Source organism: Phaseolus vulgaris, chromosome 11 (assembly GCF_051622355.1).
Source record: "Phaseolus vulgaris cultivar YP4 chromosome 11, ASM5162235v1, whole genome shotgun sequence".
Classification (NCBI taxonomy): domain Eukaryota; kingdom Viridiplantae; phylum Streptophyta; class Magnoliopsida; order Fabales; family Fabaceae; genus Phaseolus; species Phaseolus vulgaris.
In genome coordinates, this window is record NC_143508.1 from 29,189,353 (window position 1) to 29,214,807 (window position 25,455).

General features: G+C 32.4%; 2 pseudogenes; both read left to right on the top strand.

The window, feature by feature from the left end:
* The window catches only part of LOC137837601 (uncharacterized), a 39,310-nt pseudogene extending 35,805 nt beyond the window's left edge, over nt 1-3,505 (top strand).
* Nucleotides 3,506-10,736: 7,231 nt separating this feature from the next.
* Nucleotides 10,737-15,350, top strand: LOC137837575 (uncharacterized; annotated as a pseudogene).
* The last annotated feature ends 10,105 nt before the right edge of the window (nt 15,351-25,455 follow it).

Below are 25,455 nucleotides of genomic sequence, written 5' to 3' on the forward strand. Positions count from 1 at the left end.
CAAACACAATGTATTAAGAACAAGAAAACAGCAAGAAATACCCAAAAACAGTAAAAAAACAGAATGCTAATGACAATAAAGGCAAGGTATATGAAATTAAAGAACAAGAATGTAAAGTTCTTGAATTAAAAGTGCAAAAAACAACTCAAACACACAAGAACACACCTAAGACTCATGATACCACATGATATGAACCCAAGAACATGATATGAACATGTTATGAATTCAATATGAGTTGGAACATGAATAGGCACCTTTAGAATTGGATCAAGATTCTTTACCCATTCAAGAACTTAATAAAGAACACAAGAACCAAGCCAAACTCACATAGAAACCCATTTTCAACATATGAACTGAATGAAACAAGGAAAGAAAGCTAATGCACCGATTAAAACTTCAACAAACACATTTAGAACTACAAGAACCGCAAACCCATGCAAACCACCAAACATAATCACAAACTAAACAAGTTTTACCGATTGAAAACAAGAAACAACAAAGACATGTTTTAGAGTTTGATTTGGAATGGGTATGGAAGAAGAAGATGAAAAGGACAAGGAAACTTATGTGGTTGAAGCTCTTGGAATTGTGCACGCCACTTGAAGGATGGTTGGCTTCAAGATGAGTGTTGTTGCCGCCACTTGAGAGCCCAAGAGATCTCCCAAGATAAGACTATAAGATGAGAAGACACAAGCCTCTCACACTCACTCACCAATTCGGTAGAGATTCCTTTCTAAAAACTCAATTTCAAACTTGTTATTTCAAAGACCCAAACACCCCTTTTATAATAGAGAGGGTCGCTCACAAATGTACAAAAGAGAAAGAGCTTGAAGGGTTACTTTCTAGTTCCTTCTAAACTATCGCCTAAGCCATAAAGGAATAGAAAGAGTCATTTCTTCTATGCTTTTCCTAAACTAGCGCCTAAGGTGCTATACAAATGGAGGTGTCTTTTTGGTTTCCCTCTTAGCACCTTCCTAAACACTACTCTTATATGTTTTACAATTTTATACAAGGGTAATTACAAAAAGGGAAAACATTTGCACCCTATTACCCAAAACTTTAGCTTTGCTCCTTGTAATCCTTTGAGGTATGAAGGATGATGAGCTAATTTGCCTTTGAGAATCTTGAACTTGAGCCTCAATCTCTTCTTCTACTTGATCTCCATCAGGTAGTGTGGAGTTTGAAGATCAATAGTCTAACCTTGAGAGGTTTTTGACAAGAAGTGAAATTGGCTCAAATTAGGCAACAATTCACTAGTATATTAATCTTGTGAAAACATGAGCCAAGCCAATCCTTATATAGCAAGTGAGGGTCGATTTACATACAAGCAAAAGGAGGGAAATTCAAACTTACTCTAATTGAAATTGGCGCAAAAAATGGTAGCACATGGAAGGCATGTTCAAGGATCTAGAATGTGCAAGGATTCTAGAACTTGCGCTCCAATTGGGCTTGCTTTGGACCGGCCTAGGTTTAATTAGAATTTTAGGAAACTCTAATTAAACCTAGGTTGGTATTTTAGGTACCAATCTTCATTTTAAAAAAAATTACAAAAGAAATTTCCTATGCTAATTTTGACAAGAATTTAAATGCTACCCTACACTAGAGTCTATGGCGTCTTGAACATATATAAGAAGGTTTCTCAGCCATCAGTAGCAGTATTCCAGTCTTCTTGAAGCTTCTTAGCCATGGCTCTAGTGGTTGGCCCAATTCTACACTTTGGTGGGCTTTCATTTGAGTTGGTGCTTGGGCCTCTTCCATCATCCCCTCCCTCTTGAAAAGGATTTCTCTTCAAATCCAATGCTTCTTCATCTTCATTATTACCTACAAAATGAGACAAATCAATGACATTAAAAGTATCACGCACTCCATATTCCGCAAGTAAATCAAGTTTATATGCATTGTTATTGATTTTCTTGAGGACTTGGAAAGGTCCATCACCTCGGGGAGTAAGTTTAGACTTTCTCTTAGTTGGAAATCTATCCTTCCTAAGATGAAGCCAAACTAGATCTCCTTCCTCAAAAATGATTTCTCTCTTTCCCTTATTGTTATGTTTAATATATTTCTCAGTTTGTTGTTGTATTTGTTCTTTAACCCTCTCATGCATTTTCTTAACAAATTTAACTTTTGTAGCTCCTTCCTTATGCACAAAAGTTTGTGGATTAGGAAGGGGTAACAAATCTAAAGGAGTAAGCGCATTAAATCCTTATACAACTTCAAATGGAGAAATATTAGTAGTCTTGTGAACTACTCTATTATATATGCCAACTCAATATGGGGAAGGTACTCATCCCAAGATTTGTGGCTACCCTTCATGATCGCCCTAAGCATAGTAGAAAGAGATCTATTGACTACTTCCGTTTGTCTATCCGTTTGAGGATGACAAGATGTTGAAAATTGAAGGTTAGTGCCAAGTTTCTCCCAAAGGGTTTTCCTAAAATGACTTTTGAATTTTGGATCTTTATTCGATACTATGCTTCTAGGAAATCCATGAAGTCTTACTACTTCTCTAAAGAAGAGTTTGGAAACATTTTGAGCATCATCCACTTTGTGGCATGGAATAAAATGTGCCATTTTGCTAAAACGGTCCACAACCACAAAAATTGAGTCAAAACCTCTTGCGGTCCTAGGGAACGCTAAAATAAAATCCATGTTAATGTCTTCCCACGAAGCACTTGCAATAGGTAAAGGAGTATAGAGTCCATGAGGCATTGTTTTAGATTTAGCTTTTAAACATGAAATGCATCTAAAATAATGTCTTTGAACATATCGTCTTATATGAGGCCAAAAGAATTTTCCTTTTAAAAGATTAAGAGTCTTATATACTCCAAAATGGCCCATGAGACCTCATTCATGAGATTCGTTTACAAGAAGTTTTCTATGTGTTCCTTGGGGTATACAAAGTTTTCCTTCCTTAAAAAGATACCCCTCAGACACATAAAATCCTCCTTGTGCTCTATGTTCACACTTAACGAAGATGGATGCAAAATCATGATCTTCTTTGTAAAGTTCTCTTATGTTGTCAAATCCAAGAATTTGGGCTCCAAGTTTTGAAAAGCTTTTCATCTACCTGTGGAGATCGAGCAAAGCTTATTGGGCAATAAAGGCATGCAACACGAATTATGACAAGGCAGGAGAGCAGCGAAAACTCCAGCTGCAAGAGCTGGATGAAATCCATTTGGAGGCATATGAGAACTCAAAATTTTACAAGGAGAGGACCAAGCGTCTCCATGACCACTTCATCACTAGCAAGGAGTTTGTTGCAGGTCAACGTGTGTTAATGTTCAACTCCAGATTAAAGCTTATGCCTGGAAAGTTGCGCTCAAGATGGATTGGTCCATTTTTTATCATCCATGTCCATCCTCATGGTACTGTAGAATTGCGGAGTCTAACGTCTACAAAGACATTTAAGGTGAATGGACATCGTCTAAAGCTCTTTCATGAGATTCCTCAAGAAGAGACGGTGGAAGAGATAACCTTGCAAGTCCCTAATTACTTTCAAGCTTGAAGAGGGAGTATTCCTTCTCTTACTTTTATCATACACATTTATTAATTGTTTTTACATTGAGGACAATGTTTTATTTAAGTGTGGGGAAGGAGAATTATAATTTAGGATTTATTTTTGTCTCTTTCTTTTGTTTGCTTTGTTTGAGTTTAATTTTCTGCTTAAATAAAATAAATTAGCTTTTTGGGATTGTCTGATGACTGGCATGTTTCATTATTTTTTGTCTCTAAATTTAGTTTTTATTAGTAGTGATGTTTCACAAAAACTAGTTAGAAATTGAAACCTGAAAGTAATTAGCTTATAAATTTTACGTTTTGAGATGTTTATAGTTTTGGTTTTTAAAAATATATATTTTAAGTCTTTAAATTTTTATTAATAGATTAATTATTTTAATTGCAATTTTTTTAGTTTCAATTACTGCTTTTATTTTATATTATATTACTAATCTTATACTATTTCATAACATATTTTTAATCAAAATTTTAAAAATAATATTAATAATACTATATCAATTAGTGTATTGGAGTAATAAATTAAATATTATAATAAAGTCAAAATAAGTACGTATAAATGGAGGGGAATAAGTTAAATAAATAATAACTCGCTCTAGTGTAAAAAAACCGGAAGTTTTAATAAATATTTAAAAAAATAATAATAGACTAAATATAAAAATTAGAAGTTAATATTTTAAAAATCTACTTAAAAAAAATTGATTTGCAAACAGGTTCTAATCAGGTTAAACAAGTTTCTTAAATAGTATAAGTTAGAAACTATCTAAATAACGTGGTAAAAATATTATATCTAAATTGAGTTTTACAAAAATTAATGAAAAAGTTACGTAAACTTTAACTTTTTCAATTAACATTTAAATCTTCCACGATAATACTCTATGAATCAACTTATCCTATATATTTATACGATCTTCGTTAATAACAACACTCTAAAAATATAAATGATAATATTTAAGTTTTTTCATATAAAAATTGATATTCCATTATATATATTAATTTATTATGAAAATTATATATTAAAATTATTTTATTCTTTAAATTTCTATTAGATTCACGTCAAACTCTCAACCAGTTGACTACCTCTCTTATCATAAAGTCATTGACATTAACATTACAATGTCATAGATCTATTACACCTATCAGACTACCTTCACTAAGTTGTCTCACAATAATACTACATAATGATAATAGAAAAATTTACTTTTGTTACAAAAAAGATTTATGAGACCTACCATACACAATTCTTTTCTCACACCACATAAAAATATCATTCTACTCTTAGCATCTACTTGCTTCTGTGAATATGTTGTTTATAAACAAATAAGTGAGGGGATAATAACTATTTGGATTCAGAATTTTGTAGAAAAAAGCAGGAGAAGATATACCTGTGAACAGTAAATATAACTTTCTCTCAAAATGAATAGATGTAGAAGAAAAGTCACGCCAATATATATTATTTTTGAATTCACACTCATTTATTCTCCTGTTATAGTATTTTTTATTTTCCATTATTGTAAGGTTTTCTAATATTAAAAAATATTATTTTTTATTTTCCATTATTGTAAGGTTTTCTAATATTAAAAAATATTATTTTTTATTTATATAAGATTTGATTTATTTTTTAATTTTATACAAACTCAAAGTTTTCAAAATATTTCTATTACAAGATTATGACTTATACAGATACAAATATTTACATATCCATAGCTCAAAATAAAACTTTGAAATCTTTAAGGCTCTCCTGCACCTGTATGGTTATCTGCTCATGTACATAGTATAGTCATTGCAGTTCAAACACAACACGAAAAACAAGGGTGAGCTTGTGAAAATAAAATTTTATAATATACGCAATTAAATTAAAAGAGAAAATCAAAATGCATGGTCAATTTCTCAATTATTCAATCTTCTTCAAATTCCAACATAAAACAATCATATAAATCTCACATGGATCTACACATCTTTAATATTCAACAAACAACGTCTTCTGGAAGACCCGTATTAAGTAAGTCCTACCAAAGACTAGCACCTGATCCGAAGATTACTAGTTCAAGGTAAGTTCAATACAACCCAAGTCGTGCATCTCATATGTCACGGTGTGCATGAAGTCCCCCATCAGCTTCTCACCACCTGATATCTTAGTCTATGTGACTTAGATCATCAGTGAAGGTCGAAGATCTCTGTTACCACAAAGGCATCAATACTTAATACACAACAAATATTAGTCCATACATTATCCCAAATGTATGAATTCAATTCCACACCATTTCATCATACAATATCATTCCAAACACAAGCCACAACATTCAAAAGCTTAATTAACATTAAAAAAACAACACTTAAATATTAAACCAGAAAAATCTAATATTTTTATAAATTTTAAATAATATATAAACAAACAACACATTATATAAACACACAATATATCCCTACAAGAGAAATTGAATATTGGGACCACGTTCCTTCCACATTCAGATCTTCTATCCTAGGGTGTTATTAAAAAATAAATTTCACTTGCCTTGGCTTAATTGCTTGCTTTCCTAGCAACCTCTAGAATTTTATTCCCCACAGTCTAGATAAGCTTCAAGATTTACGGGCCTAATGCAAGTTATCCAAACAGAACAAAAATTCAGTATATAGTAGAATAAGTTGAGAGGATTAAACTTCTCAACTGACCCCACCAAGATTGATGACTAAATCCTAAGGAAAAACAGAAAACAAATGATCTTTAGACCAAAAATAAACTTACTCTGTTTAAAAATCTGATCGGGTAGAAATGTTTCGTAACTCCTCAACTACAGTGTGGTATGATCAGATTCTAAAATAGATGAGGTATGGAGTGAGAAATTAAGAGAGAAGATAGAAGGGAGAGATGGAGAAAGAAATAAGAAGGAGAAAAAGAAGATTGTGGTACAGTGGGGGCTTCTCTGCTTTTGTACTACACTATTACATTATCTCCAACTACAAAAAATTTCGTCCTCGAAAATAAACTTACCAAGAAAGAGATTAGGGTATGACGCTTGTATCTCCTCTTCAATTTCCCAAGTAGAATGTACAAAGAAGGGATACCATAATACTTTCACCATGGGAATACTTCTTTCCCGAAGTTGTTTCACTTGTGAATCTAAAATTCTGATTGGCTTCACTTCAAATGACAAATTTTCTTTCACTTGGATGGATCCAGACTCTAAAATGTGGTTGGGATCAGGTACACATTTTCTTAGCTGGGATACATGGAAAATATTGTGAATGTTAGTTAAAGGAGGAGGCAAAGCAATTTCATAAGCCACAGGGCCTATTCTCTTGAGAATTTGATAAGGTCCTATGAACTTAGGAGTCAATTTCTTGGATTTGAGTGCTCCTCCAACACAATGAACAATGTAACTCTCAAAAAGACATGATCACCTGTAGAGAATTCTAAAGGTCTTCTTCTTTGATCCGCATAAGATTTTTGTCTGCTGATGTTTTTAATCTTTCTTGAATCATTTTGACTTTCTCATTGGTTTGTTATATTGATTCTGGTCCAATTAACACACTCTCACCATCCTAAAACCAACACAGAGGTGTCCTACACTTTCTTCCATATAATGCCTCGAAATGAGCCATTCCTATGCCATCTTGGTAACTGTTATTGTAAGTGAACTCTACCAAAGGTAGAATTTCATCCCAACTGCCTAAATGATCTAACACACAAGTCCTATGCAAATCCTTTAAGGATTGGATAGTTCTCTCTGATTGTCCATCATTCTGAGGATGATATGTTGAACTAAGTCTGAGTTTAGTCCCCAAAGCTTCTTGAAGTGTGTGCCAAAATCTAGAGGTGAATCTAGGATCTCTATGTGAAACTATGCTGGAGGGTACACCATGCAATCTTACTATTTCATCTATGTAAATTTGGGCCAACTTTCGCATAGAGATTCTCAAATCTATAGGTAAGAAGTGTGTCGTCTTTGTCAACCTATCCACTATGACCCAAACAGAGTCATGCTTCCTCAAAGTACGTGGTAAGTGGGTAACAAAATCCATTGAGATACTATCCAACTTTGATTAACACTGGTATGTCTAACTGAATTAACATGGCTCTAGGTCGTTGATGTTCAATCTTTGATTTCTGTTGAGTCAAGCAAGCAGCTACAAAGTTAGCTACATCATTCTTCATGCCATGCCACCAATAAGACTTCTTGAGATCTTGATACATCTTGGTCATTTTTGGATGTAAATTGAGTTTGCTTTTATGACCTTCAGATAACATTGTTTGCTTTATTTCATTATCCTGATATGCATATTCTATTCCTAAATCTCAAAATACCATCCAGTCCTAAAGAGAAGTCTTTAGCTTTGTCAGTATTTAATAAGCCCATGAAGTTCTTCAATTTTGAATCTTCCAACTGCTTCTCCTTCACCTTCTTCAGAAATTCATTAGTTATAACAAGTGTATTACAACTAATGCAATTTGAAGACATGGAAACCTCCAAATTCATACTCCTGAAATCTTCAATCAATGCTAGCTCTCTAATCATAAGCGACAACATTTGTATCTTTTTATGACTCAACGCATCTACAACAACATTTGCCTTCCCAGGATGGTATATTAGCTGGAAATCATAGTCCTTTAAAAATTTGATCCACCTCATCTACTTTATATTAAGCTCCTTCTGGTCAAACAAATACTTCAAGCTTTTATAGTCACTGAACACATTAAAACTAACTCCGTAAATAAAATGTCTCCATATTTTTAAAGCAAAGACAACTCCTACCAATTCTAGATCATGAGTTGGATAATTTCTTTCATGGACCTTTAACTGACGAGAAGCATAGGCAACAATTTTCTTATTCTGCATCAGAACACAACCCTCTCCCTGATAGGAAGCATCACAGAAAATTTCAAAAGTCTGATTGGTATCAGGGATTGTCAATACAGGAGCATTAGTCAACCTTCTTTTCAACTCTTCAAAGCTTCTTTCACATTATTCAGTCCATGCAAAAGGATGATCCTTTCTAGTCAATTGGGTCAAAGGAGCCACTATTTTAGAAAAGCCTTCTATAAATCTCCTGCAATATCTTGTTAACCCGACAAAGCTTCTAATTTCTGTAATTGGTTTAGGACGTTCCCACTGAAGTACAACCTCCACTTTAGAAGGATATACTGATATTCCCTGTGCAGAGATGACATGTCCTAAAAATGATATTTCTGACATCCATAAGTCATATTTTGAAAGTTTAGCATATAGTTGTTTTTCTCTCAAAATGTTGAGGACAGTGCTAAGATGTTCTGCATGTTCTTCCCTTGTACGAGAATAGATCAAGATATCATTTATGAACACTACCACAAACTTATCAAAAAAAAGTTTGAATATCCGATTCATATAATCCATGAAGATAGTTAGAGCATTGGTCAAACCAAATGGCATAACCAAAAACTCATAGTGACCATACCTTGATCTAAAAGTAGTCTTCTGAACATCTTCCGCTTCCACTAAAATTTGATGATAACCTGAGCGCAGATCTATTTTAGAAAAGACAACTGCCCCATGCAACTGATCCATCAGATCGTCAATTCTAGGACGAGGATATTTATTTTTTATTGTTAACTTGTTTAGTTGGCTATAACCTATGCATAGATGTGATGAACCATCCTTCTTCTTCACTAATAGCATTGGAGCTCCCCATGGAGAAACACTAGGTCGAATGAATTTTTTCTCCAAGAAGTCTTCTAGTTGTTTCTTCAATTCAACTAACTCTGCTGGTGCCATTCGATATGGAGAAATTGACACCAGGCTTGCTCCAGGAATCAAGTTTATTGCAAACTCTATCTCTCTTTTAGGCGGAAGTCCAGGAATCTCATCAGGAAATACATCCATAATATCTTGAACTACAAACATCTCTTTTTGTACTTTATCTGTAAATATAGAACAAACCAAGAGCATACAAAATTTTGCACCTTCTTGTATCTCTCTTTCAAACTGTTGAGCTGAGATAACCTGCATTCCTTCTAATCCAGGGAAAATTAACTTCTTCCGACCACAATCTATAAGGATATGATTAGTAAACAACCAATCCATTCCCAATATAACCTCCAAACAACAAATATCAAGAAACCAAGATTTGCAAGAATTATGAAACATGTCAGTCATTAGACGATCCTAAAAAGCTAATTTATTTTATTTAAGCAGAAAATGAAACTCAACAAAAGCAAACAAAAACAAGTGACAAAAATAAATCCTGAACTATAATTCTTCTCCCTCACACTTAAATCAAACATTGTCATCAATGTAAAAACAGTTAATAGAAGTGTACGATAAAAGTAAGAGAAGGAATACTCCCTCTTCAAACTTGAAGGTAATTGGCGCCCTTGCTGAGGAATCCAATTTGATTTGGGTTAACAGTTCTTTTTTCTTTATCTGCAATTTATTTATTTATTTATTTTTACTTTTTTATTTATTTTTATTTTCCAATTTTGATTTAATTTTTTTTTTGCATATTTAAATTTATTTTCTTCTTATTAGTTTTTATTGATTTAGTATAAGCTAAAAAAAGAAACGAAAAAAAAAACTAAAAAAAATCTAATATTCAGGATTTTTTTCTCCTTCTTGTTTACTTTTATAATAAAAAACAATAAAAAAATGAAAAAATAAAAAAATATAATAGTCAATATTTTTCTTCTTGTTTTTATTTTATTCATTTATATCTTTTATCTTTATCTTATTTTGTTTTGCCTTTATTTTATATTTTTTCTAATTTTTGTTATTTTTTTTTATTTTGTTTTGTCATTCTTTATTTATTTATGCTTTTGTTTTAATTTTTATAATTATTATTTTTATTTTCTATATTTTATTTATTTCTTTAGTTATTTTTGCATAATTTTTTTTTTCTCTAACTATTTTTTTTAAAGCATTAAGTGTAGCATTTTTTTATATAGGATTTTGCATTTAGGGTAGATACTTCAATTGCTACTCTTTGTTTTTTTTAAGAAAATTCGAGGAAGACTCTGACTAGGAAAGACTTGGTTTTTAAGTTTGTCCATTTGTGACTCACCTCTCTTTCCTGAGAGTTGACTTGGGTTGTTTCTTAAAAAAAATTAAAACATTTAGCTCTGAAGGGTCTAATAGGAAATTCAATTAATACATGTCCAGCGATACAGCCTCGTCTTCTTGTTGATCACCAACTACTGCTATAAATCCTAGTTCATCACCGACTGGGGTGCCGTAAGTCCTAATTTTGGAATTATGGAATCACGAACCCTCAGAGAACTTGTTGCTCCAGATGTTTCCTTCCAAACTATGTGTATCCAATACCCAGATGGGCAATATGAGCTTAAATCTGGTTTGATACACTTGCTCCCTAAATTTCACGGCCTTGCAGGTGAAGACCCACACAAACATCATAAGGAGTTCCACACAGTGTGCACCACCATGAGGCCAGCTGAGGTCACAGAGGAGCACATCAAGATTAAAGCATCCCCTTTTTTACTCCAAGATGTAGCTAAAGATTGGTTATTTTATTTGTCAGCATAATTAGTGACTAATTGGGAAGGGTTGGAAAGAGTGCTTCTTGAAAAAAAAATTCCAGCATCTAGAGTCACATCAATAACAAAGGAAATATGCGGGATCAGGCAACAAGACAGAGAAAGTCTCTATGAATACTGGGAAAGATTCAAGAGGCTATGTACAAGTTGTCCATACCATCAGATTAACGAACAACTTCTAATAAAATATTTTTACGAGGGTCTGATGGCTAGTGATAGACATATGATAGATGCGGCCAGTGAAGGAGCGCTAGTTGACAAGACGCCAGCCGCTACAAAATAATTGATTGAGATCATGGCTTTTAACAATCAACAATTCCACACACTTAACAACTTTGCAACACCTGTTCGTGGAGTTCATGAGATGACAACCAATTATGCAGTTGATCATGCTCAGATGAAGGCACAATTACATGATCTCATATCCATGATGAAGTAGCTAACTATGCCTCAGATGGTTGCAAGGGTATGTGGAATTTGCACTGCTAACCATGCCACTGATGCTTGCCCCACTCTTCAAGAAGTTGAAGGAGGAAACAATGTTGAATGTCCTCAAGCTTATGCTGCAAACATCTTTAATGGTGGTAGACAGTCTAACCCACTTCAACAACCATTCAACCATGATTTGTCCACTAATAAGTATAATCCGGGTTGGAGGAATCATCTGAATCTTAGATGGGTAACTCAAAGCAACAACAACCATCCCCACCACCAGTTGTTGTATTAGAAAAAGGTGGATCTTCACTGGAGGATGTAATAAAGCACATGGCTGAAGTTAATACGCAATTCCAACAGAGAACAAGTAAAATAGTACAAAGAGCAGATGAAAGAATACAAAGAACAGAGGTAAGCATTCATAACTTGGAAAATCAGTTTGGTCAGTTAGCCACTCATATGAACGAGATGAATTCCAAAGGGACTGATAAGCTTCCCTCCTAGACGACCATCAATCCAAATAATGTCAGCACCATCACTTTGAGAAGTGGTACTCAGTTGCAAGCACCTGTGCAAAAATCCACCAAAGTAAACAATCAGCTGAAATCGTCTAACACCTCCAACATTAGTACCCCTCCAGCGAATGATGATCAAAGAAGGGTCAACACAAGGAATAATGACATGGATGCTTCTCCTAGACTATCTCATGAAGATGATGTACAAGGAGAAACTGTTAGTCTTGACAAACCATCTATTCCTCTTCCTTTTCTAAAAAGAGTTGTTCAGACAAGCAGAAAAATGGAAGAGGCTGACAAGGAGATTCTCGAGACATTCAGAAAGGTCGAGGTGAACATTCCTCTGTTAGACGCTATTAAACAGATTCCTAGATATGCCAAAATTTTTAAGGATCTATGTACACATAAAAGGCGTCTTAAAGGGAATGAAAAGGTAAACATGGGAAGGAATGTTTCTGCTCTCATTGAAAAGTCGGTGGCAGCAATACCTTTATCTATGTTTACTTCTTTGCCTCTTAGTCCTCTTAAACCCACAGGCGTAGTTATTCAACTCGCTAATAGGAGCACAGTTCAACCCACAGGCGTAGTTATTGAAGATGTCCTTATTCAAGTAAATAAACTTGTTTTTCCTGCAGATTTCTACATTTTGGACATGGGTGGAGAGGATTCACATTCTGGTGCAACAACCATCATCTTGGGAAGACCTTTCTTGAAGATAGCCCGCACCAAGATTGATGTTCACGTAGGCACACTGACTATGGAGTTTGGAGACAATCTAGTCCAATTCAATATCCTAGATGCTATGAACTACCTAGTTGAAGATCACTCTGTGTATTATCTTGACATTTTGGATGATATTATGGATGATAATGTGTTGGATTTTTTAGAGGATTGTGATCTTTCTTATTTAATTGATTGGACAGACTATGAGATAAATGAGTTTATATCATCTGATAGTCTAAACTGTTCTAACCTTTGTGATGCAGGTTTTGCAACTAAAGCAAATGTTGTTGATACACACTTGACAACATTAGATGATTCTAACCCCGATAAATTGCAGGTTATTGAAGTTTCTCTCAGTAATAGACCATTACCGTCCATCATCCAATCGCCTTCACTTGAACTGAAGCCACTTCCAAATCATCTTAAGTATGCCTATTTGGAAAAAAAGGAGCAACTTCTAGTGATTATCTCCACTGCTCTATCTGATGAACAAGAGCAAAAACTGTTACAGGTGATTAGAGAGCACAAGAAAGCCATTGGCTGGACGGTGGCAAATATTCCAGGTATCAGCCCTGCTATTTGTATGCATAAAATTCTACTAGAAGAAGGGACAAAACCTATGAGACAGCCTCAATGTCGATTTAATCCCCAAATTCATGATGTGGTGAAAAAAGAGATCAACAAGCTGCTACAAGTTGGTATCATATACCCTATCTCTGACAGCACTTGGGTGAGTCCAATTCAAGTTGTTCCTAAGAAATCTAGGATAACAGTGATAAAGAATGAGTGTAATGAACTTATTCCCACTAGAGTGCAGAAAAACTGGAGAGCCTGTATTGATTATAGACGCTTGAATCAAGCCACACGGAAGGACCACTTTCCCCTTCCTTTCATCGATCAAATGCTTAAGCGCTTAGCTGGTAAGACACACTACTGTTTCTTGGATGGTTTTTCTGGCTATTTCCATATTTGGATTGCACCAGAAGATCAACACAAGACTACCTTTACCTGCCCCTTTGGAACCTTTGCTTATAGAAGGATGCCCCTCAGTTTGTGCAATGCCCCTGGAACCTTCTAGCGTTGTATTATGAGCATATTTTCTGACTTGATTGAACATTGCATTAAACTTTTTATGGATGATTTCAGCATTTATGGTTCTTCTTTTAATGATTGTTTGACTAACCTTAGTAAGGTACTTGATAGGTGCATAGAAAATAATATTGTTTTAAGCTATGAAAAATGTCATTTTATGGTGTCACAAGGCATAGTCCTAGGCCATATAATTTCTTAATAAGTTATTCAGGTAGACCCTGCTAGATTGAATGTTATTTTACAGTTACCTTACCCCTCTTCTGTTAGAGAGGTTAGATATTTTCTTGGACTATCTAGCACATTTGAACTCATACCTTGGTATGTTGACATAGTGAAACTACCTTGCTACTTCAATTTTTCCACCATTGGCAACCAAGGCACATTGAGACAAACTCAAGAGTGAGTCCAAGTACTATGTTTGGGATGATCCTTACTTATGGCGTTTTTGTAGTGATCAAATCATACGTAGATGTATTCCTGACCATGAGATCCCATCTGTGCTGAATTTTTGTCATGCCTCACCCTTTGGAGGACACTTAGCTGCACAATGTACTGCAAGAAAAGTATTGGACTGTGGTTTCTTTTGGCCAACAATGTTAAGAGATGCATGGATCGTCTCATCCACGTGTGAGAGATGTCAAAGAGCAAGCGCTGCTATCTTCAAAAGACAACAGATGCCCCAACAACCCATGCTCTTTTGTGAAGTCTTTGATGTGTGGGGTATTGATTTCATGGGTCCCTTTCCTGTCTCTTTTGGATTCACTTATATCTTACTTGCTGTGGACTATGTCTCTAAATGGGTGGAGGCAATAGCCACAAGAACTAATGATTCTCATGTTGTTGCAGCTTTTATTCGCTCCAACCTCTTTTGCAAATTTGGGATTCCTAAAGCTATCATCAGCGACCAAGGCACACATTTTTTTAACAGGTTACTAGATGGTCTATTTAGGAAATATGGGGTGATCCATAGAGCATCCACACCATATCATCCACAAACAAATGACCAAGCTGAGATCTCCAACAAAGAAATAAAGCGCATTCTGGAGAAGATGGTTAACCCAACAAGGAAGGATAGGTGTAAACGTCTTAACGATGCCATTTGGGCCCATTGTACAACCTATAAAGCACCTATTGGGATGTCTCCCTTTAGGGTCATCTTTGGAAAAGCTTGTCATCTACCTGTGGAGATCGAGCACAAAGCTTATTGGACAATAAAGGCATGCAACATGAATTATGACAAGGCAAGAGAGCAGCGAAAACTCCAGCTGCAAGAGCTGGATGAGATCCGTTTGGAGGCATATGAGAACTCAAAATTTTACAAGGAGAGGACCAAGCATCTCCATGACCACTTCATCACTAGCAAGGAGTTTGTTGCAGGCCAACGTGTGTTAATGTTCAACTCCAAATTAAAGTTTGTGCCTGGAAAGTTGCGCTCAAGATGGATTGGTCCATTTTTTATCACCCATGTCCATCCTCATGGTGCTGTAGAATTGCAGAGTCTAACGTCTACAAAGACATTTAAGGTGAATGGACATCGTCTAAAGCTCTAACATGAGATTCCTAAAGAAGACACGGTGGAAGAAATTACTTTGCAAGCCCCCAATTACCTTCAAGCTTGAAGAGGGAGTATTCCTTCTCTTACTTTTGTCGTACACATTTATTAATTGTTTTTACATTAAGGACAATGTTTGATTTAAGTGTGGGGGAGGAGAATTATAGTTTAGGATTTATTTTTGTCTCTTGCTTTTGTTTGCTTTGTTTGAGTTTAATTTTCTGCTTAAATAAAATAAATTAGCTTTTTGGGATCGTCTGATGACTGACATGTTTCATAATTCTTGCAAATCTTGGTTTCTTGATATTTGTTGTTTCAGTCGTTTTGCTATCAAATTAATATGAATCAAGTGTAGACTTGTCCAATGCTAGAAAGATAATAGTATAACAGTGGTCAGATGACCCCAAGTCGTTTCCCAAAGAATCCAGTAGTGAGTCCAATGAACAAACCTTCATATCTAATTAGATATCAATTTAGAAACTATTTAACAATAATAGAAACTAATTTTTTTTTCAGTCTCTGGTCTCTAATTTATTAACTATAACAACTAATTATTTTTGGTATCTAAAATTAATTTGTATTAGTAGTGATGTTTCACAAAAACTAGTTAGAAATTGAAACCTGAAAGTAATTAACTTATAAATTTTACGTTTTGAGATGTTTATAGTTTTGGTTTATAAAAATATATATTTAAATCTTTAAATTTTTATTAGTAGATGGATTACTTTAATTGCAATTTTCTTAGTTTCAATTACTGCTTTTATTTTATATTATATTATTAATCTTATACTATTTCATAACATATTTTTAATCAAAATTTTAAAAATAATATTAATAATACTATATCAATTAGTGTATTGGAGTAATAAATTAAATATTATAATAAATTCAAAATAAGTACGTATAAATGGAGGGGAATAAGTTAAATAAATAATAACTCGCTCTAGTTGAAAAAAAACGGAAGATTAAATAAATATTTAAAAAATAATAATAGAATAAATATAAAAAATTAGAATTTAATATTTTAAAATCCTACTTCAAATAAAAATTGATTTGCAAACAGATTCTATTCAAGTTAAACAAGCTTCTTAAATAATATAAGTTAGAAACTATCTAAATAACCTGGTAAAAATATTATATCTAAATTTAGTTTTAAAAAATTAATGAAAAATTTATGTAAACTTTAATTTTTTAATTAAACTTTAAAACTTCCACGTTAATACTCAAGAAATGAACTTATCCTATATAAATCTTTGTTAATAACAACACTCTAAAAAGTATAAATGATAATATTTATGTTTTTCATGTAAAAATTGATATTCAATTATATATATTAATTTATTATAAAAATTATATATTAAAATTATTGTATTTATTAAATTTGTATTAGATTCACGTCAAATACCAGTAAACAGTAAATATCATTTTCTCTAAAAAATAATAGATATAAAGGAAAAGTCACGTCAGCCTATATTATCTCTGAATTCAAATTCATTTATTATCCCAGTATTTTTATTTTATTTTTCCATTACGGTAAGGTTTTCTAATATTAAAAAATATGATTTATTTTTTAATTTTATAATATATGTTTAATATTTTAAAAAAACTTAGAATTTTTGTTTTTATTTAATTTGTTGTTGTGTTTATATTAATATATTTCTGTGTATAATTATTATGTTTATGAGTTATAATTTATTTAATTATAATGTTATATGAATTTTTTTTATTGTTAATTATGTTATATTTTTTTATGTAATATATTTTATTTTTCATTATTACAGGGTTTTAAATGTTAAAAAAATAATGTTTATTTATTTTTGAATTTTATAATACATTTTAATATTTTAAGAAATTACGTGAAGTCTTTTTTATTTAATTTGTTGAATAGATATTTCTTTTAATTATAATTTTTAAATTATACCTATTTATATTTAATACATATTTATTTATTTTTAATTATAATTTTTAAATTTATGAATATGTGAAAGTTATTTATTTTTAAACAAAAAGAAACTCATTTGATTATTAATTTTTTTAATAGGTAAGGGTAAATTTGTAAAGTAACATTTTACACTTTAAAATAATTCAAAATTCCCTCACAAACATCACAGTATTCAGAAACTCCAATACACTTCATTTCCTCATAAATTCACTCTAACATATCTCATTCCAAACATTTCACACTTCCCTCTCACATCCTCAAAAATTCACTCTCTCAAATCCCCACAAATTCTCTCTTCAATCCAAGCACACCCTTAGCACATAATATTTTTTTCTATATGCACATAATATTTTTTTCTATATGAATTCAATATCAAGGGAGGATCATCTGTTCATAATCTAAATTTTAATACAGAACCTAAAAATTTCTATATAATGTTCTTTTATGAAAATAAATATATAATAAATTACAAACTTACCAATCATTCCCCTATAATAATATTAAGCATAATATATTAATAAAATATAATAACAATATTGTGAAAAGATAAATAAATTATAACACTTATAAACATAACCATAGTAATTGAGGTGTCAGTCTAGCTGAAGTGTCAAGTTGCATAGTGATGCCTAACATAAAAACTTTTTTATAAAAAAAAGATAAACATAATAAGACATGTTTTTATTCTATAATTTTTTTAATTATAACTCTCATTAATCTCCATTTCATTGTGCTATTATTTTCTTTTTTATTTAAATAGTTTTGAGAATCTATAATATTAAAAATTAGTATAATAAGTGTTACTTTTATAATATTAGTAATAAGTAGTGTTAAAGACATGCTTGTAAAACATTTCTCTCTTCACTATTTTTCTACAACCAACTAATTAAAAATAAATAACACTTACAAATAGTGTTAAGGTGATATTAATTGATAATTTATATTCCTATTTTTCACTTGATATACACAAAACCCATAAAAGAAACATTTATAATACTTTCTTTTTTATAAAAAACTTCCATGTTAGGTATAACTATGCAACTTGACATCTCAGCTAGACTGACATCCCAAGCAACCACAATCATCTTATGAAAAAAAATATTATTAAAAAAAAAATACAAAATTAAAGAATGACTAATCCAAAATTTCATATGTTTAAAAAAAAAACCTTATTATATGTATTTCCTATCAAATATTAAAATGATTTTTTTTTTCTTTGTACAGTAATAATTAGCTTTTAAAGGATATATTGAATTTTACAAAATCAATGAAAGTCCTGTTAATTTTTATTTTCTTATTAATACTTAAATATCACACATTAATAGTTCATATATAAATTTATTTTATATAATGACGCGTAACTCTTCATTAATGACAATATCTTAAAAAATATTGAATCTTTAACTATACACTGAATTTTACAAAATTAATAATTAATAAAAGTCATGTAAATTTTTATTTTTCAATGAATATTTAAAAGCTACACATTAATAATCTTTGAATCAACATGAAATTTATAAATTAATTTTTAAATTGATATATAATTAATTACTAATGTTTTAACTACAAACTTTAGAATTTAAATTAATAGCTAACTATCAATTTAGAGAGTAGTTTATAGATAATAAAAATTACTTTATATACCAATAAATTATTTTAGTCTCTAAAATAATATCTAATTTAATCAAATAACTAATTATTATTTTTCTCAAAAATCAATTTCTATTTAATGATTTTTTTAATGGAAATTAAAGTAAAACTTACACATTAATACTTATAAATATTCAATTATATTATAGTATTATGAAAATAAAGTTTAAAGTTGAGTATTAGAATATGTTGAATTTGAATTCACATGTATATAAAGGCAAATGTATATTGACAAATCATATAAAGCATATTGAGGGAAAAGCAGGAAAAATTGTAAGAATGGCTGGTTATTCAGTAATGTGGATGATTTTGTTCAAAGTTCTCCTTGCAACAACAATTGTTCTTGTCATTTCATCTGGTATGTATAAATTATTATATTATATTTTAGAACATATATTTGTGAAACATGTGTGCCTTTGAGTTTTGGTTTTGGTGAATTGTTCCTAATTTTAGTTTTGAAAATCCATAATGTAGGTGTGATGAGTCAAGATCCACCGAAGTGTCCTGGAACATGTTCTCAATTTCCTGACTGCGATGCTCAATGCAGGTTCATAGGTTATGGTGCAGGAAAATGTACAGGCAAATTGTGTTGTTGCTCCTTTGATCTTCAACAATTCTCTTAGTTCAGATCTTACTAGATCTAGTTGCAACCAAACAATCTATTCCTTCAATAATATTACAACATCATGTTTATAAAACCTTGTTTACAACTAAACTCTCTCTCTATATATAATATTACATGTACTCTTATTTTATCTAATAATAAATTAATAATGAAATTACATTACTTAAGAATTATAATTCACCGTAAAATTTTAATTTCTTTTATTAAACAAATCAGATTTTGTATTCATACTATAAAAACATTCGTTAATTTACTATGATGTTTGTTCAAGCGGTATGTTGAATTTTTTCTTTGGTTGTCATTGTTGTTATTGTTAAATATAGAGAAAAAAAAAAAGATAGATCGTTTACTAAAGATAACTTTTAACTTTCAGAGTTATTCTATACTTGTTAGATCCAACATTTTTAATCTGCAAACTTAATTTATTACTTTTGTATTTCAATATTGTTGATAAAATTTTATATGATTATTTTTACTTTCTACGTAAAATATATCGGTCAAACTTCATGATACCAATTATTGGATAATTTGTTATTAGGTAAAAAAGATTTATAATTGATAAGGTAACTTTTTACTTAAGAGTATAAAATGACTTGACTAATATAGTTTATACCGTCATGCAAAAAGAACCAATATTGTTTATAATTTGTTTTTTAAATGTTGTCCTATAAAATTTCAATATCAATTTTATCATTTATATAGACCACACATTGATCAATTTTCAATCACAATTATTGGATTTCATTTTAATCTCACTGAACATAAATTTATCGTCTTTCGGAAGACACATTAAGTATGTATCATCAAACAAAACTCATACATCATCCCAGATCTATGACATAAATTTCTTACATTTTTCATATTTCATATATAGTACATATATAATACATATCATGTAATTTAGATTTTAACTACCAATTATTTAGATTATAAATTTGGTAGAAAAACCTTCATGGCTAATTAGATACCAATTTAGAAATTATTTAACAATAATAGAAACTAAAAAACTATTTTCTCTTAAGTCTCTAGTCTCTAATTTATTAACTATAACAACTATTTATTTTTTTGTCTCTAAAATTACTTTTTATTAGTAGTGATGTTTCACAAAAACTAGTTAGAGATTGAAACCTGAAAATAATTAGCTTATAAATTTTACGTTTTTATAGTTTTGGTTTTTAAAAATATATATTTTAAATCTTTAAATTTTTATTAATAGATGAATTATTTAAATTTCAATTTTTTTAGTTTCAATTACTGCTTTTATTTTATATTATATTATTAATCTCATACAATTTAATAACATATTTTTAATCAAAATTTTAAAAATAATATTAAAAATACTATATCAATTAGTGTATTGGAGTAATAAATTAAATATTATAATAAAGTCAAAATAAGTACGTATAAATGGAGGGGTTTAAGTTAAATAAATAATAACTCGCTCTAGTTGAAAAAAACCCGGAAGATTTAATAAATATTTAAAAAATAATAATAGAATAAATATAAAAAGTTAGAAGTTAATATTTTAAAAAGCTACTTCAAATAAAAATTGATTTGCAAACAGGTTCTAATCATGTTAAACAAGCTTCTTAAATAATATAAGTTAGAAACTATCTAAATAACCTGGTAAAAATATTATATCTAAATTGAGTTTTACAAAAATTAATGAAAAGGTCATGTAAACTTTATTTTTTCAATTAACATTTAAACTTCCATGTTAATACTCTATAAATGAACTTATTTTATATATTTTTACATAAATCTTTGTTAATAACAACACTCTAAAAAGTATAAAGATAATATTTAAGTTTTTTCATGTAAAAATTTATATTCAATTATATATATTAATCTATTATAAAAATTATATATTAAAATTATTTTATTCATTAAACTTCTATTAGATTCATGTCAAACTCTCAACTAGTTGGATATCTTTCTTATCATAAAGTTATTGACATTAACATTACAATGCCATAGATCTATTACACTTATCAGACTACTTTCATTAAGTTGTCTCACAGTAATACTACATAATGATAATAGAAAGAATTTACTTGTGTTACAAAAAAAAAAAAAATCATGAGACCTACCATACACAATTTTGTTTCTGCCGGTTAACTCGCTCCGCCGATTGATTCTAATGGCAGACTTTGACCCTTCTATCTCCGCTTGAGAATGGTGTTTCCTGATCAAGAAATCTCTCACCTACAAAGACAAAGGGGCGCCTTGACGGTCGTTTACACTCCGACGCTCAAGTCAGTACAAAGAAACACCAAGTGTATAAAGTAGTTTCAGTCTCATAAACTTTGTACCTTGCTAGGGTTCTTGACACCCTTTATATAGGTTGAAACTAGGGTTTACCTTTGTGTTGTTATCCTTGTCTAGGGTTCCTCTGAGAATGTTCTTGCGCTGCTATTTACATTATCTTAGCATATCTGGCACATAGAACTTCCCTTAACTGGAATGCAACGAATAACCTTCACCCTTAACTATTTCTATTCTCCCATCGTAGACTATTAGAGCATCCAAAGCAATCCAAGGCTCTCTCTCTTCCTTCCATACAGATAGCTATCGATGGGGCATCTTCCTTTCATTTGAATACGCTGTTTGCAAGAATACCTGGGATATTCCTAATTCAGTCTATGCTTTCAGTAAAGTAAGGGCCCACCTTTTATGCTCGAGCATTCTGTTCTCTAGGTACGTGGACTAACTCGAACACCTCAAACGTTTCCTTCATAACTTGGACGTACTCTAGGTATGCAGTCATTTGAGGATCCTTAGCTTGGTATTCCCCCGTGACCTGACCTGTGACTAACAAAGAATCACTCTTTGCCAGCAAACCTTTTGCTCCCATCTCCTTGGCCAACAACATTCCAGCAATTAGGGCCTCATATTCTGCTTGGTTGTTACTGGCCTTGAAAGCGAACCGTAGGCCCTGCTCAATCAGCAACCCATCTGGTCCTTCCAAGATGACACCAGCCCCGCTGCCTTGTTGGTTTGAGGAACCATCAACAAAGAGCACCCATATGAAACCTGCTCCTTCTTGGTGCGTGGCTGCCGAGGAGATCTCTATTACGAAGTCAGCGTAAACCTGGCCTTTAATGGGGCCTCTAGGCTCATACTGTACGTCAAACTAAGATAGCTCTTCTGCCCATCACACCATTCTCCCTACCACATCTGGCTTTTGTAAGACCTTGCGAATTGGAAGGTTTGTCATTACTATCGCGCTGAGAATACTACTGCCAGAGCTGCTTTCTTTAGGGCTTGATATCTCACCTCTGGCCCTTGTAGTACTTTGCTGACGAAGTAGATCGACTTCTGCACCTGGTCTTGTTCTTGTAGCAGAACCGAACTAATCGCCTTCTCCGGGACTACAAAGTATAGGCAGAGCGGGGTACCTAATTCTGGCTTGCACAACACCGATGGACTGGCCAGGTACTCCTTCAGCTTCACAAACACATCTTCGCACTCCCGGGTCCATACAAACCTGCTGTTTCTTTTCAGACACTGGAAATATGGATGCCCCTTGTCAGCACCTACCGATACGAATATGGACAGAGCGACCATGCGCCCTATCAGCTGCTGCACCTCCTTTGCCGAGATCGGGCTTCTCATTGCTATTATCGCAACACACTTCTCGGGATTCGCCTTTATCCCACGCTCAGTGAGTAGGAACCCCAAGAACTTGCCTGCTTCGACTCTGAACACACACTTCTCTGGGTTCAGCTTCAGCCTGTACTTCGCTATCTGTGGAACACACACTTCTCTGGGAACAACGTGGTGAACAACTTTTCCAGGTCTGCCACGTGCTGCTCCTTTTGTTGGGAGGTGACCACCATGTCATCTACATATGCTTGGACATTTCGCCCTAACATGGGCGCTAGTACTTTGTCTATCAGCCTCTGGTAGGTGGCACCTGCATTCTTCAGTCCAAAGGGCATTACCTTGTAGCAATAACAAGACAACTCTGTCATAAATGATGTCTTGCACTCGTTCTTGGGGTGCATCATGATCTGGTTGTAACGAGAGAAGGCATCCAGGAAGCTGATTAATCTGCATCCAGACGTGCTGTTTACCAAGGCATCAATACTGGGCAGCGGGTAGGAGTCCTTCGAACAGGCCTTGTTGAGATCCGTGAAGTCAACTGTTGAACCAAGTGGTGTTCAATGTTTTGAAGAATCCAAATCCTTTGAAGGATGATGAAGCCTCTGCTTTGCTTGATGCTGCTGTGCTGGTTTTAGCTTTGTTCTGGGGTAGTTTAAATATTGTAATCAACCCTTAGATTAAATCCCAAAGCAATTAGCATCTCAATTTTAACAAAGCAAAATGTTTTTTAAACTAAGTTGAAACAACCGATTGTTTTGTCGAAACAACCGATTGTTTACACTTAGGTGTTTTGAGAGAGTTTGAAAACTGATTTTGAATGGTGAATTTTGTTAAGTAACAAAACAACCGATTGATTCGAGGAAACAATCGATTGTTTGTTTTGAAACCATAACAGAAAAACTGTTTTCTTTGACTGAGCTTTAAATGCTTTAAATGAATACGCTTCAGTCATTAAATGCTTTGACCAATTTGTTTTAAATGCAATTAAGAGTTTGTTAAGATTTGATAACAAACTATATTTTTAGATATATTCTAAAAAAACTGTTTTTATGTTTTAAGAATCTTGAAACAAAGTTTTGATCTAAGAGTTTTAAAAGAGTTCTGAGATTGCTTAAGAGTTGAGAGATTGATCAAGGTGCTGAATAAGATTCTACTTGTATTGATTTCAGATATTCATCTGTAACAAGTGTAATCTTTGTAAACTGCTGAACAATTCGTGTGTGTGTTTTTGCTGAGATTGACTGTGTGTTCTTGAGGTGTTCAAGATCAACAATCTTAGTGTTGGCCAAGGAGAGTGTGTTTCTTGAGGTTTTCAAGGTCATTCTCTTGGTTTTTGTGTAAGTGATCAAGGTGTGATTGCTTAGTGGATATCCTCAGGGTTTCTGAGAAGACTGGATGTAGCTCTTGTGTGGAGTGAACCAGTATAAACAACTGTGTACAATTTCTCTATCCCTAACTCTTTAATTTCAGTTTGTTTGTTGTTTGCTGGTATAAACAACCGATTGTTTCGAAGAAACAACCGATTGTTTTTTCTAGTATTACAGTTTTGCTTCCTGTTTTGGCTAACTGAATTGCTGAATCAATTGGTTTATGAAATAAGTTCATTCTAGATTTGAAAAGTTTGCGAAAACCTCTTTAAACAATTCACCCCCCTCTAGTTTAAAGCCATCTTTTCTAACAATTGGCATCAAGAGCTTGGTTCTTGAATGTCATTCAAGTTGATCCTAAAATCTTTCAAAATGGTTGATAGACTACCATTTGGGGAAGGTGCCTCAATAAACAGACCACCCTTGTTTTGTGGTTTGAATTACCAGTTTTGGAAAGTTAGAATGAAAATATTTATGGAATCTCTTGACAAAGGAATTTGGGATGCAATTGAAAATGGCCCTTTTATCCCAAAGTTTGAAAAAGATGGTTTTGTCATTGAGAAGCCATGGTCTCAATGGACTGATGCAGAAAGTAAAAAGGCCAAATTCGATTGCATTGCCAAAAATATTATAACCTCTGCTTTAAATTCTGATGAGTTTTTCAGGGTCTCACAATGCAAATCATCAAAAGAAATGTGGGATACTTTGGAAGTCACTCATGAAGGAACAAATGAGGTGAAAAGAGCTAGAAAGCATGCTCTCATCCAAGAGTATGAGATGTTTAGAATGCTTAAAGGTGAAACCATAGCTGAAGTGCAGAAAAGGTTTACACACATCACCAATCACCTTATGAGCCTAGACAAGACGTTTGATAAAGAAGAGCTGAACATCAAGATCTTGAAATGTCTTGATA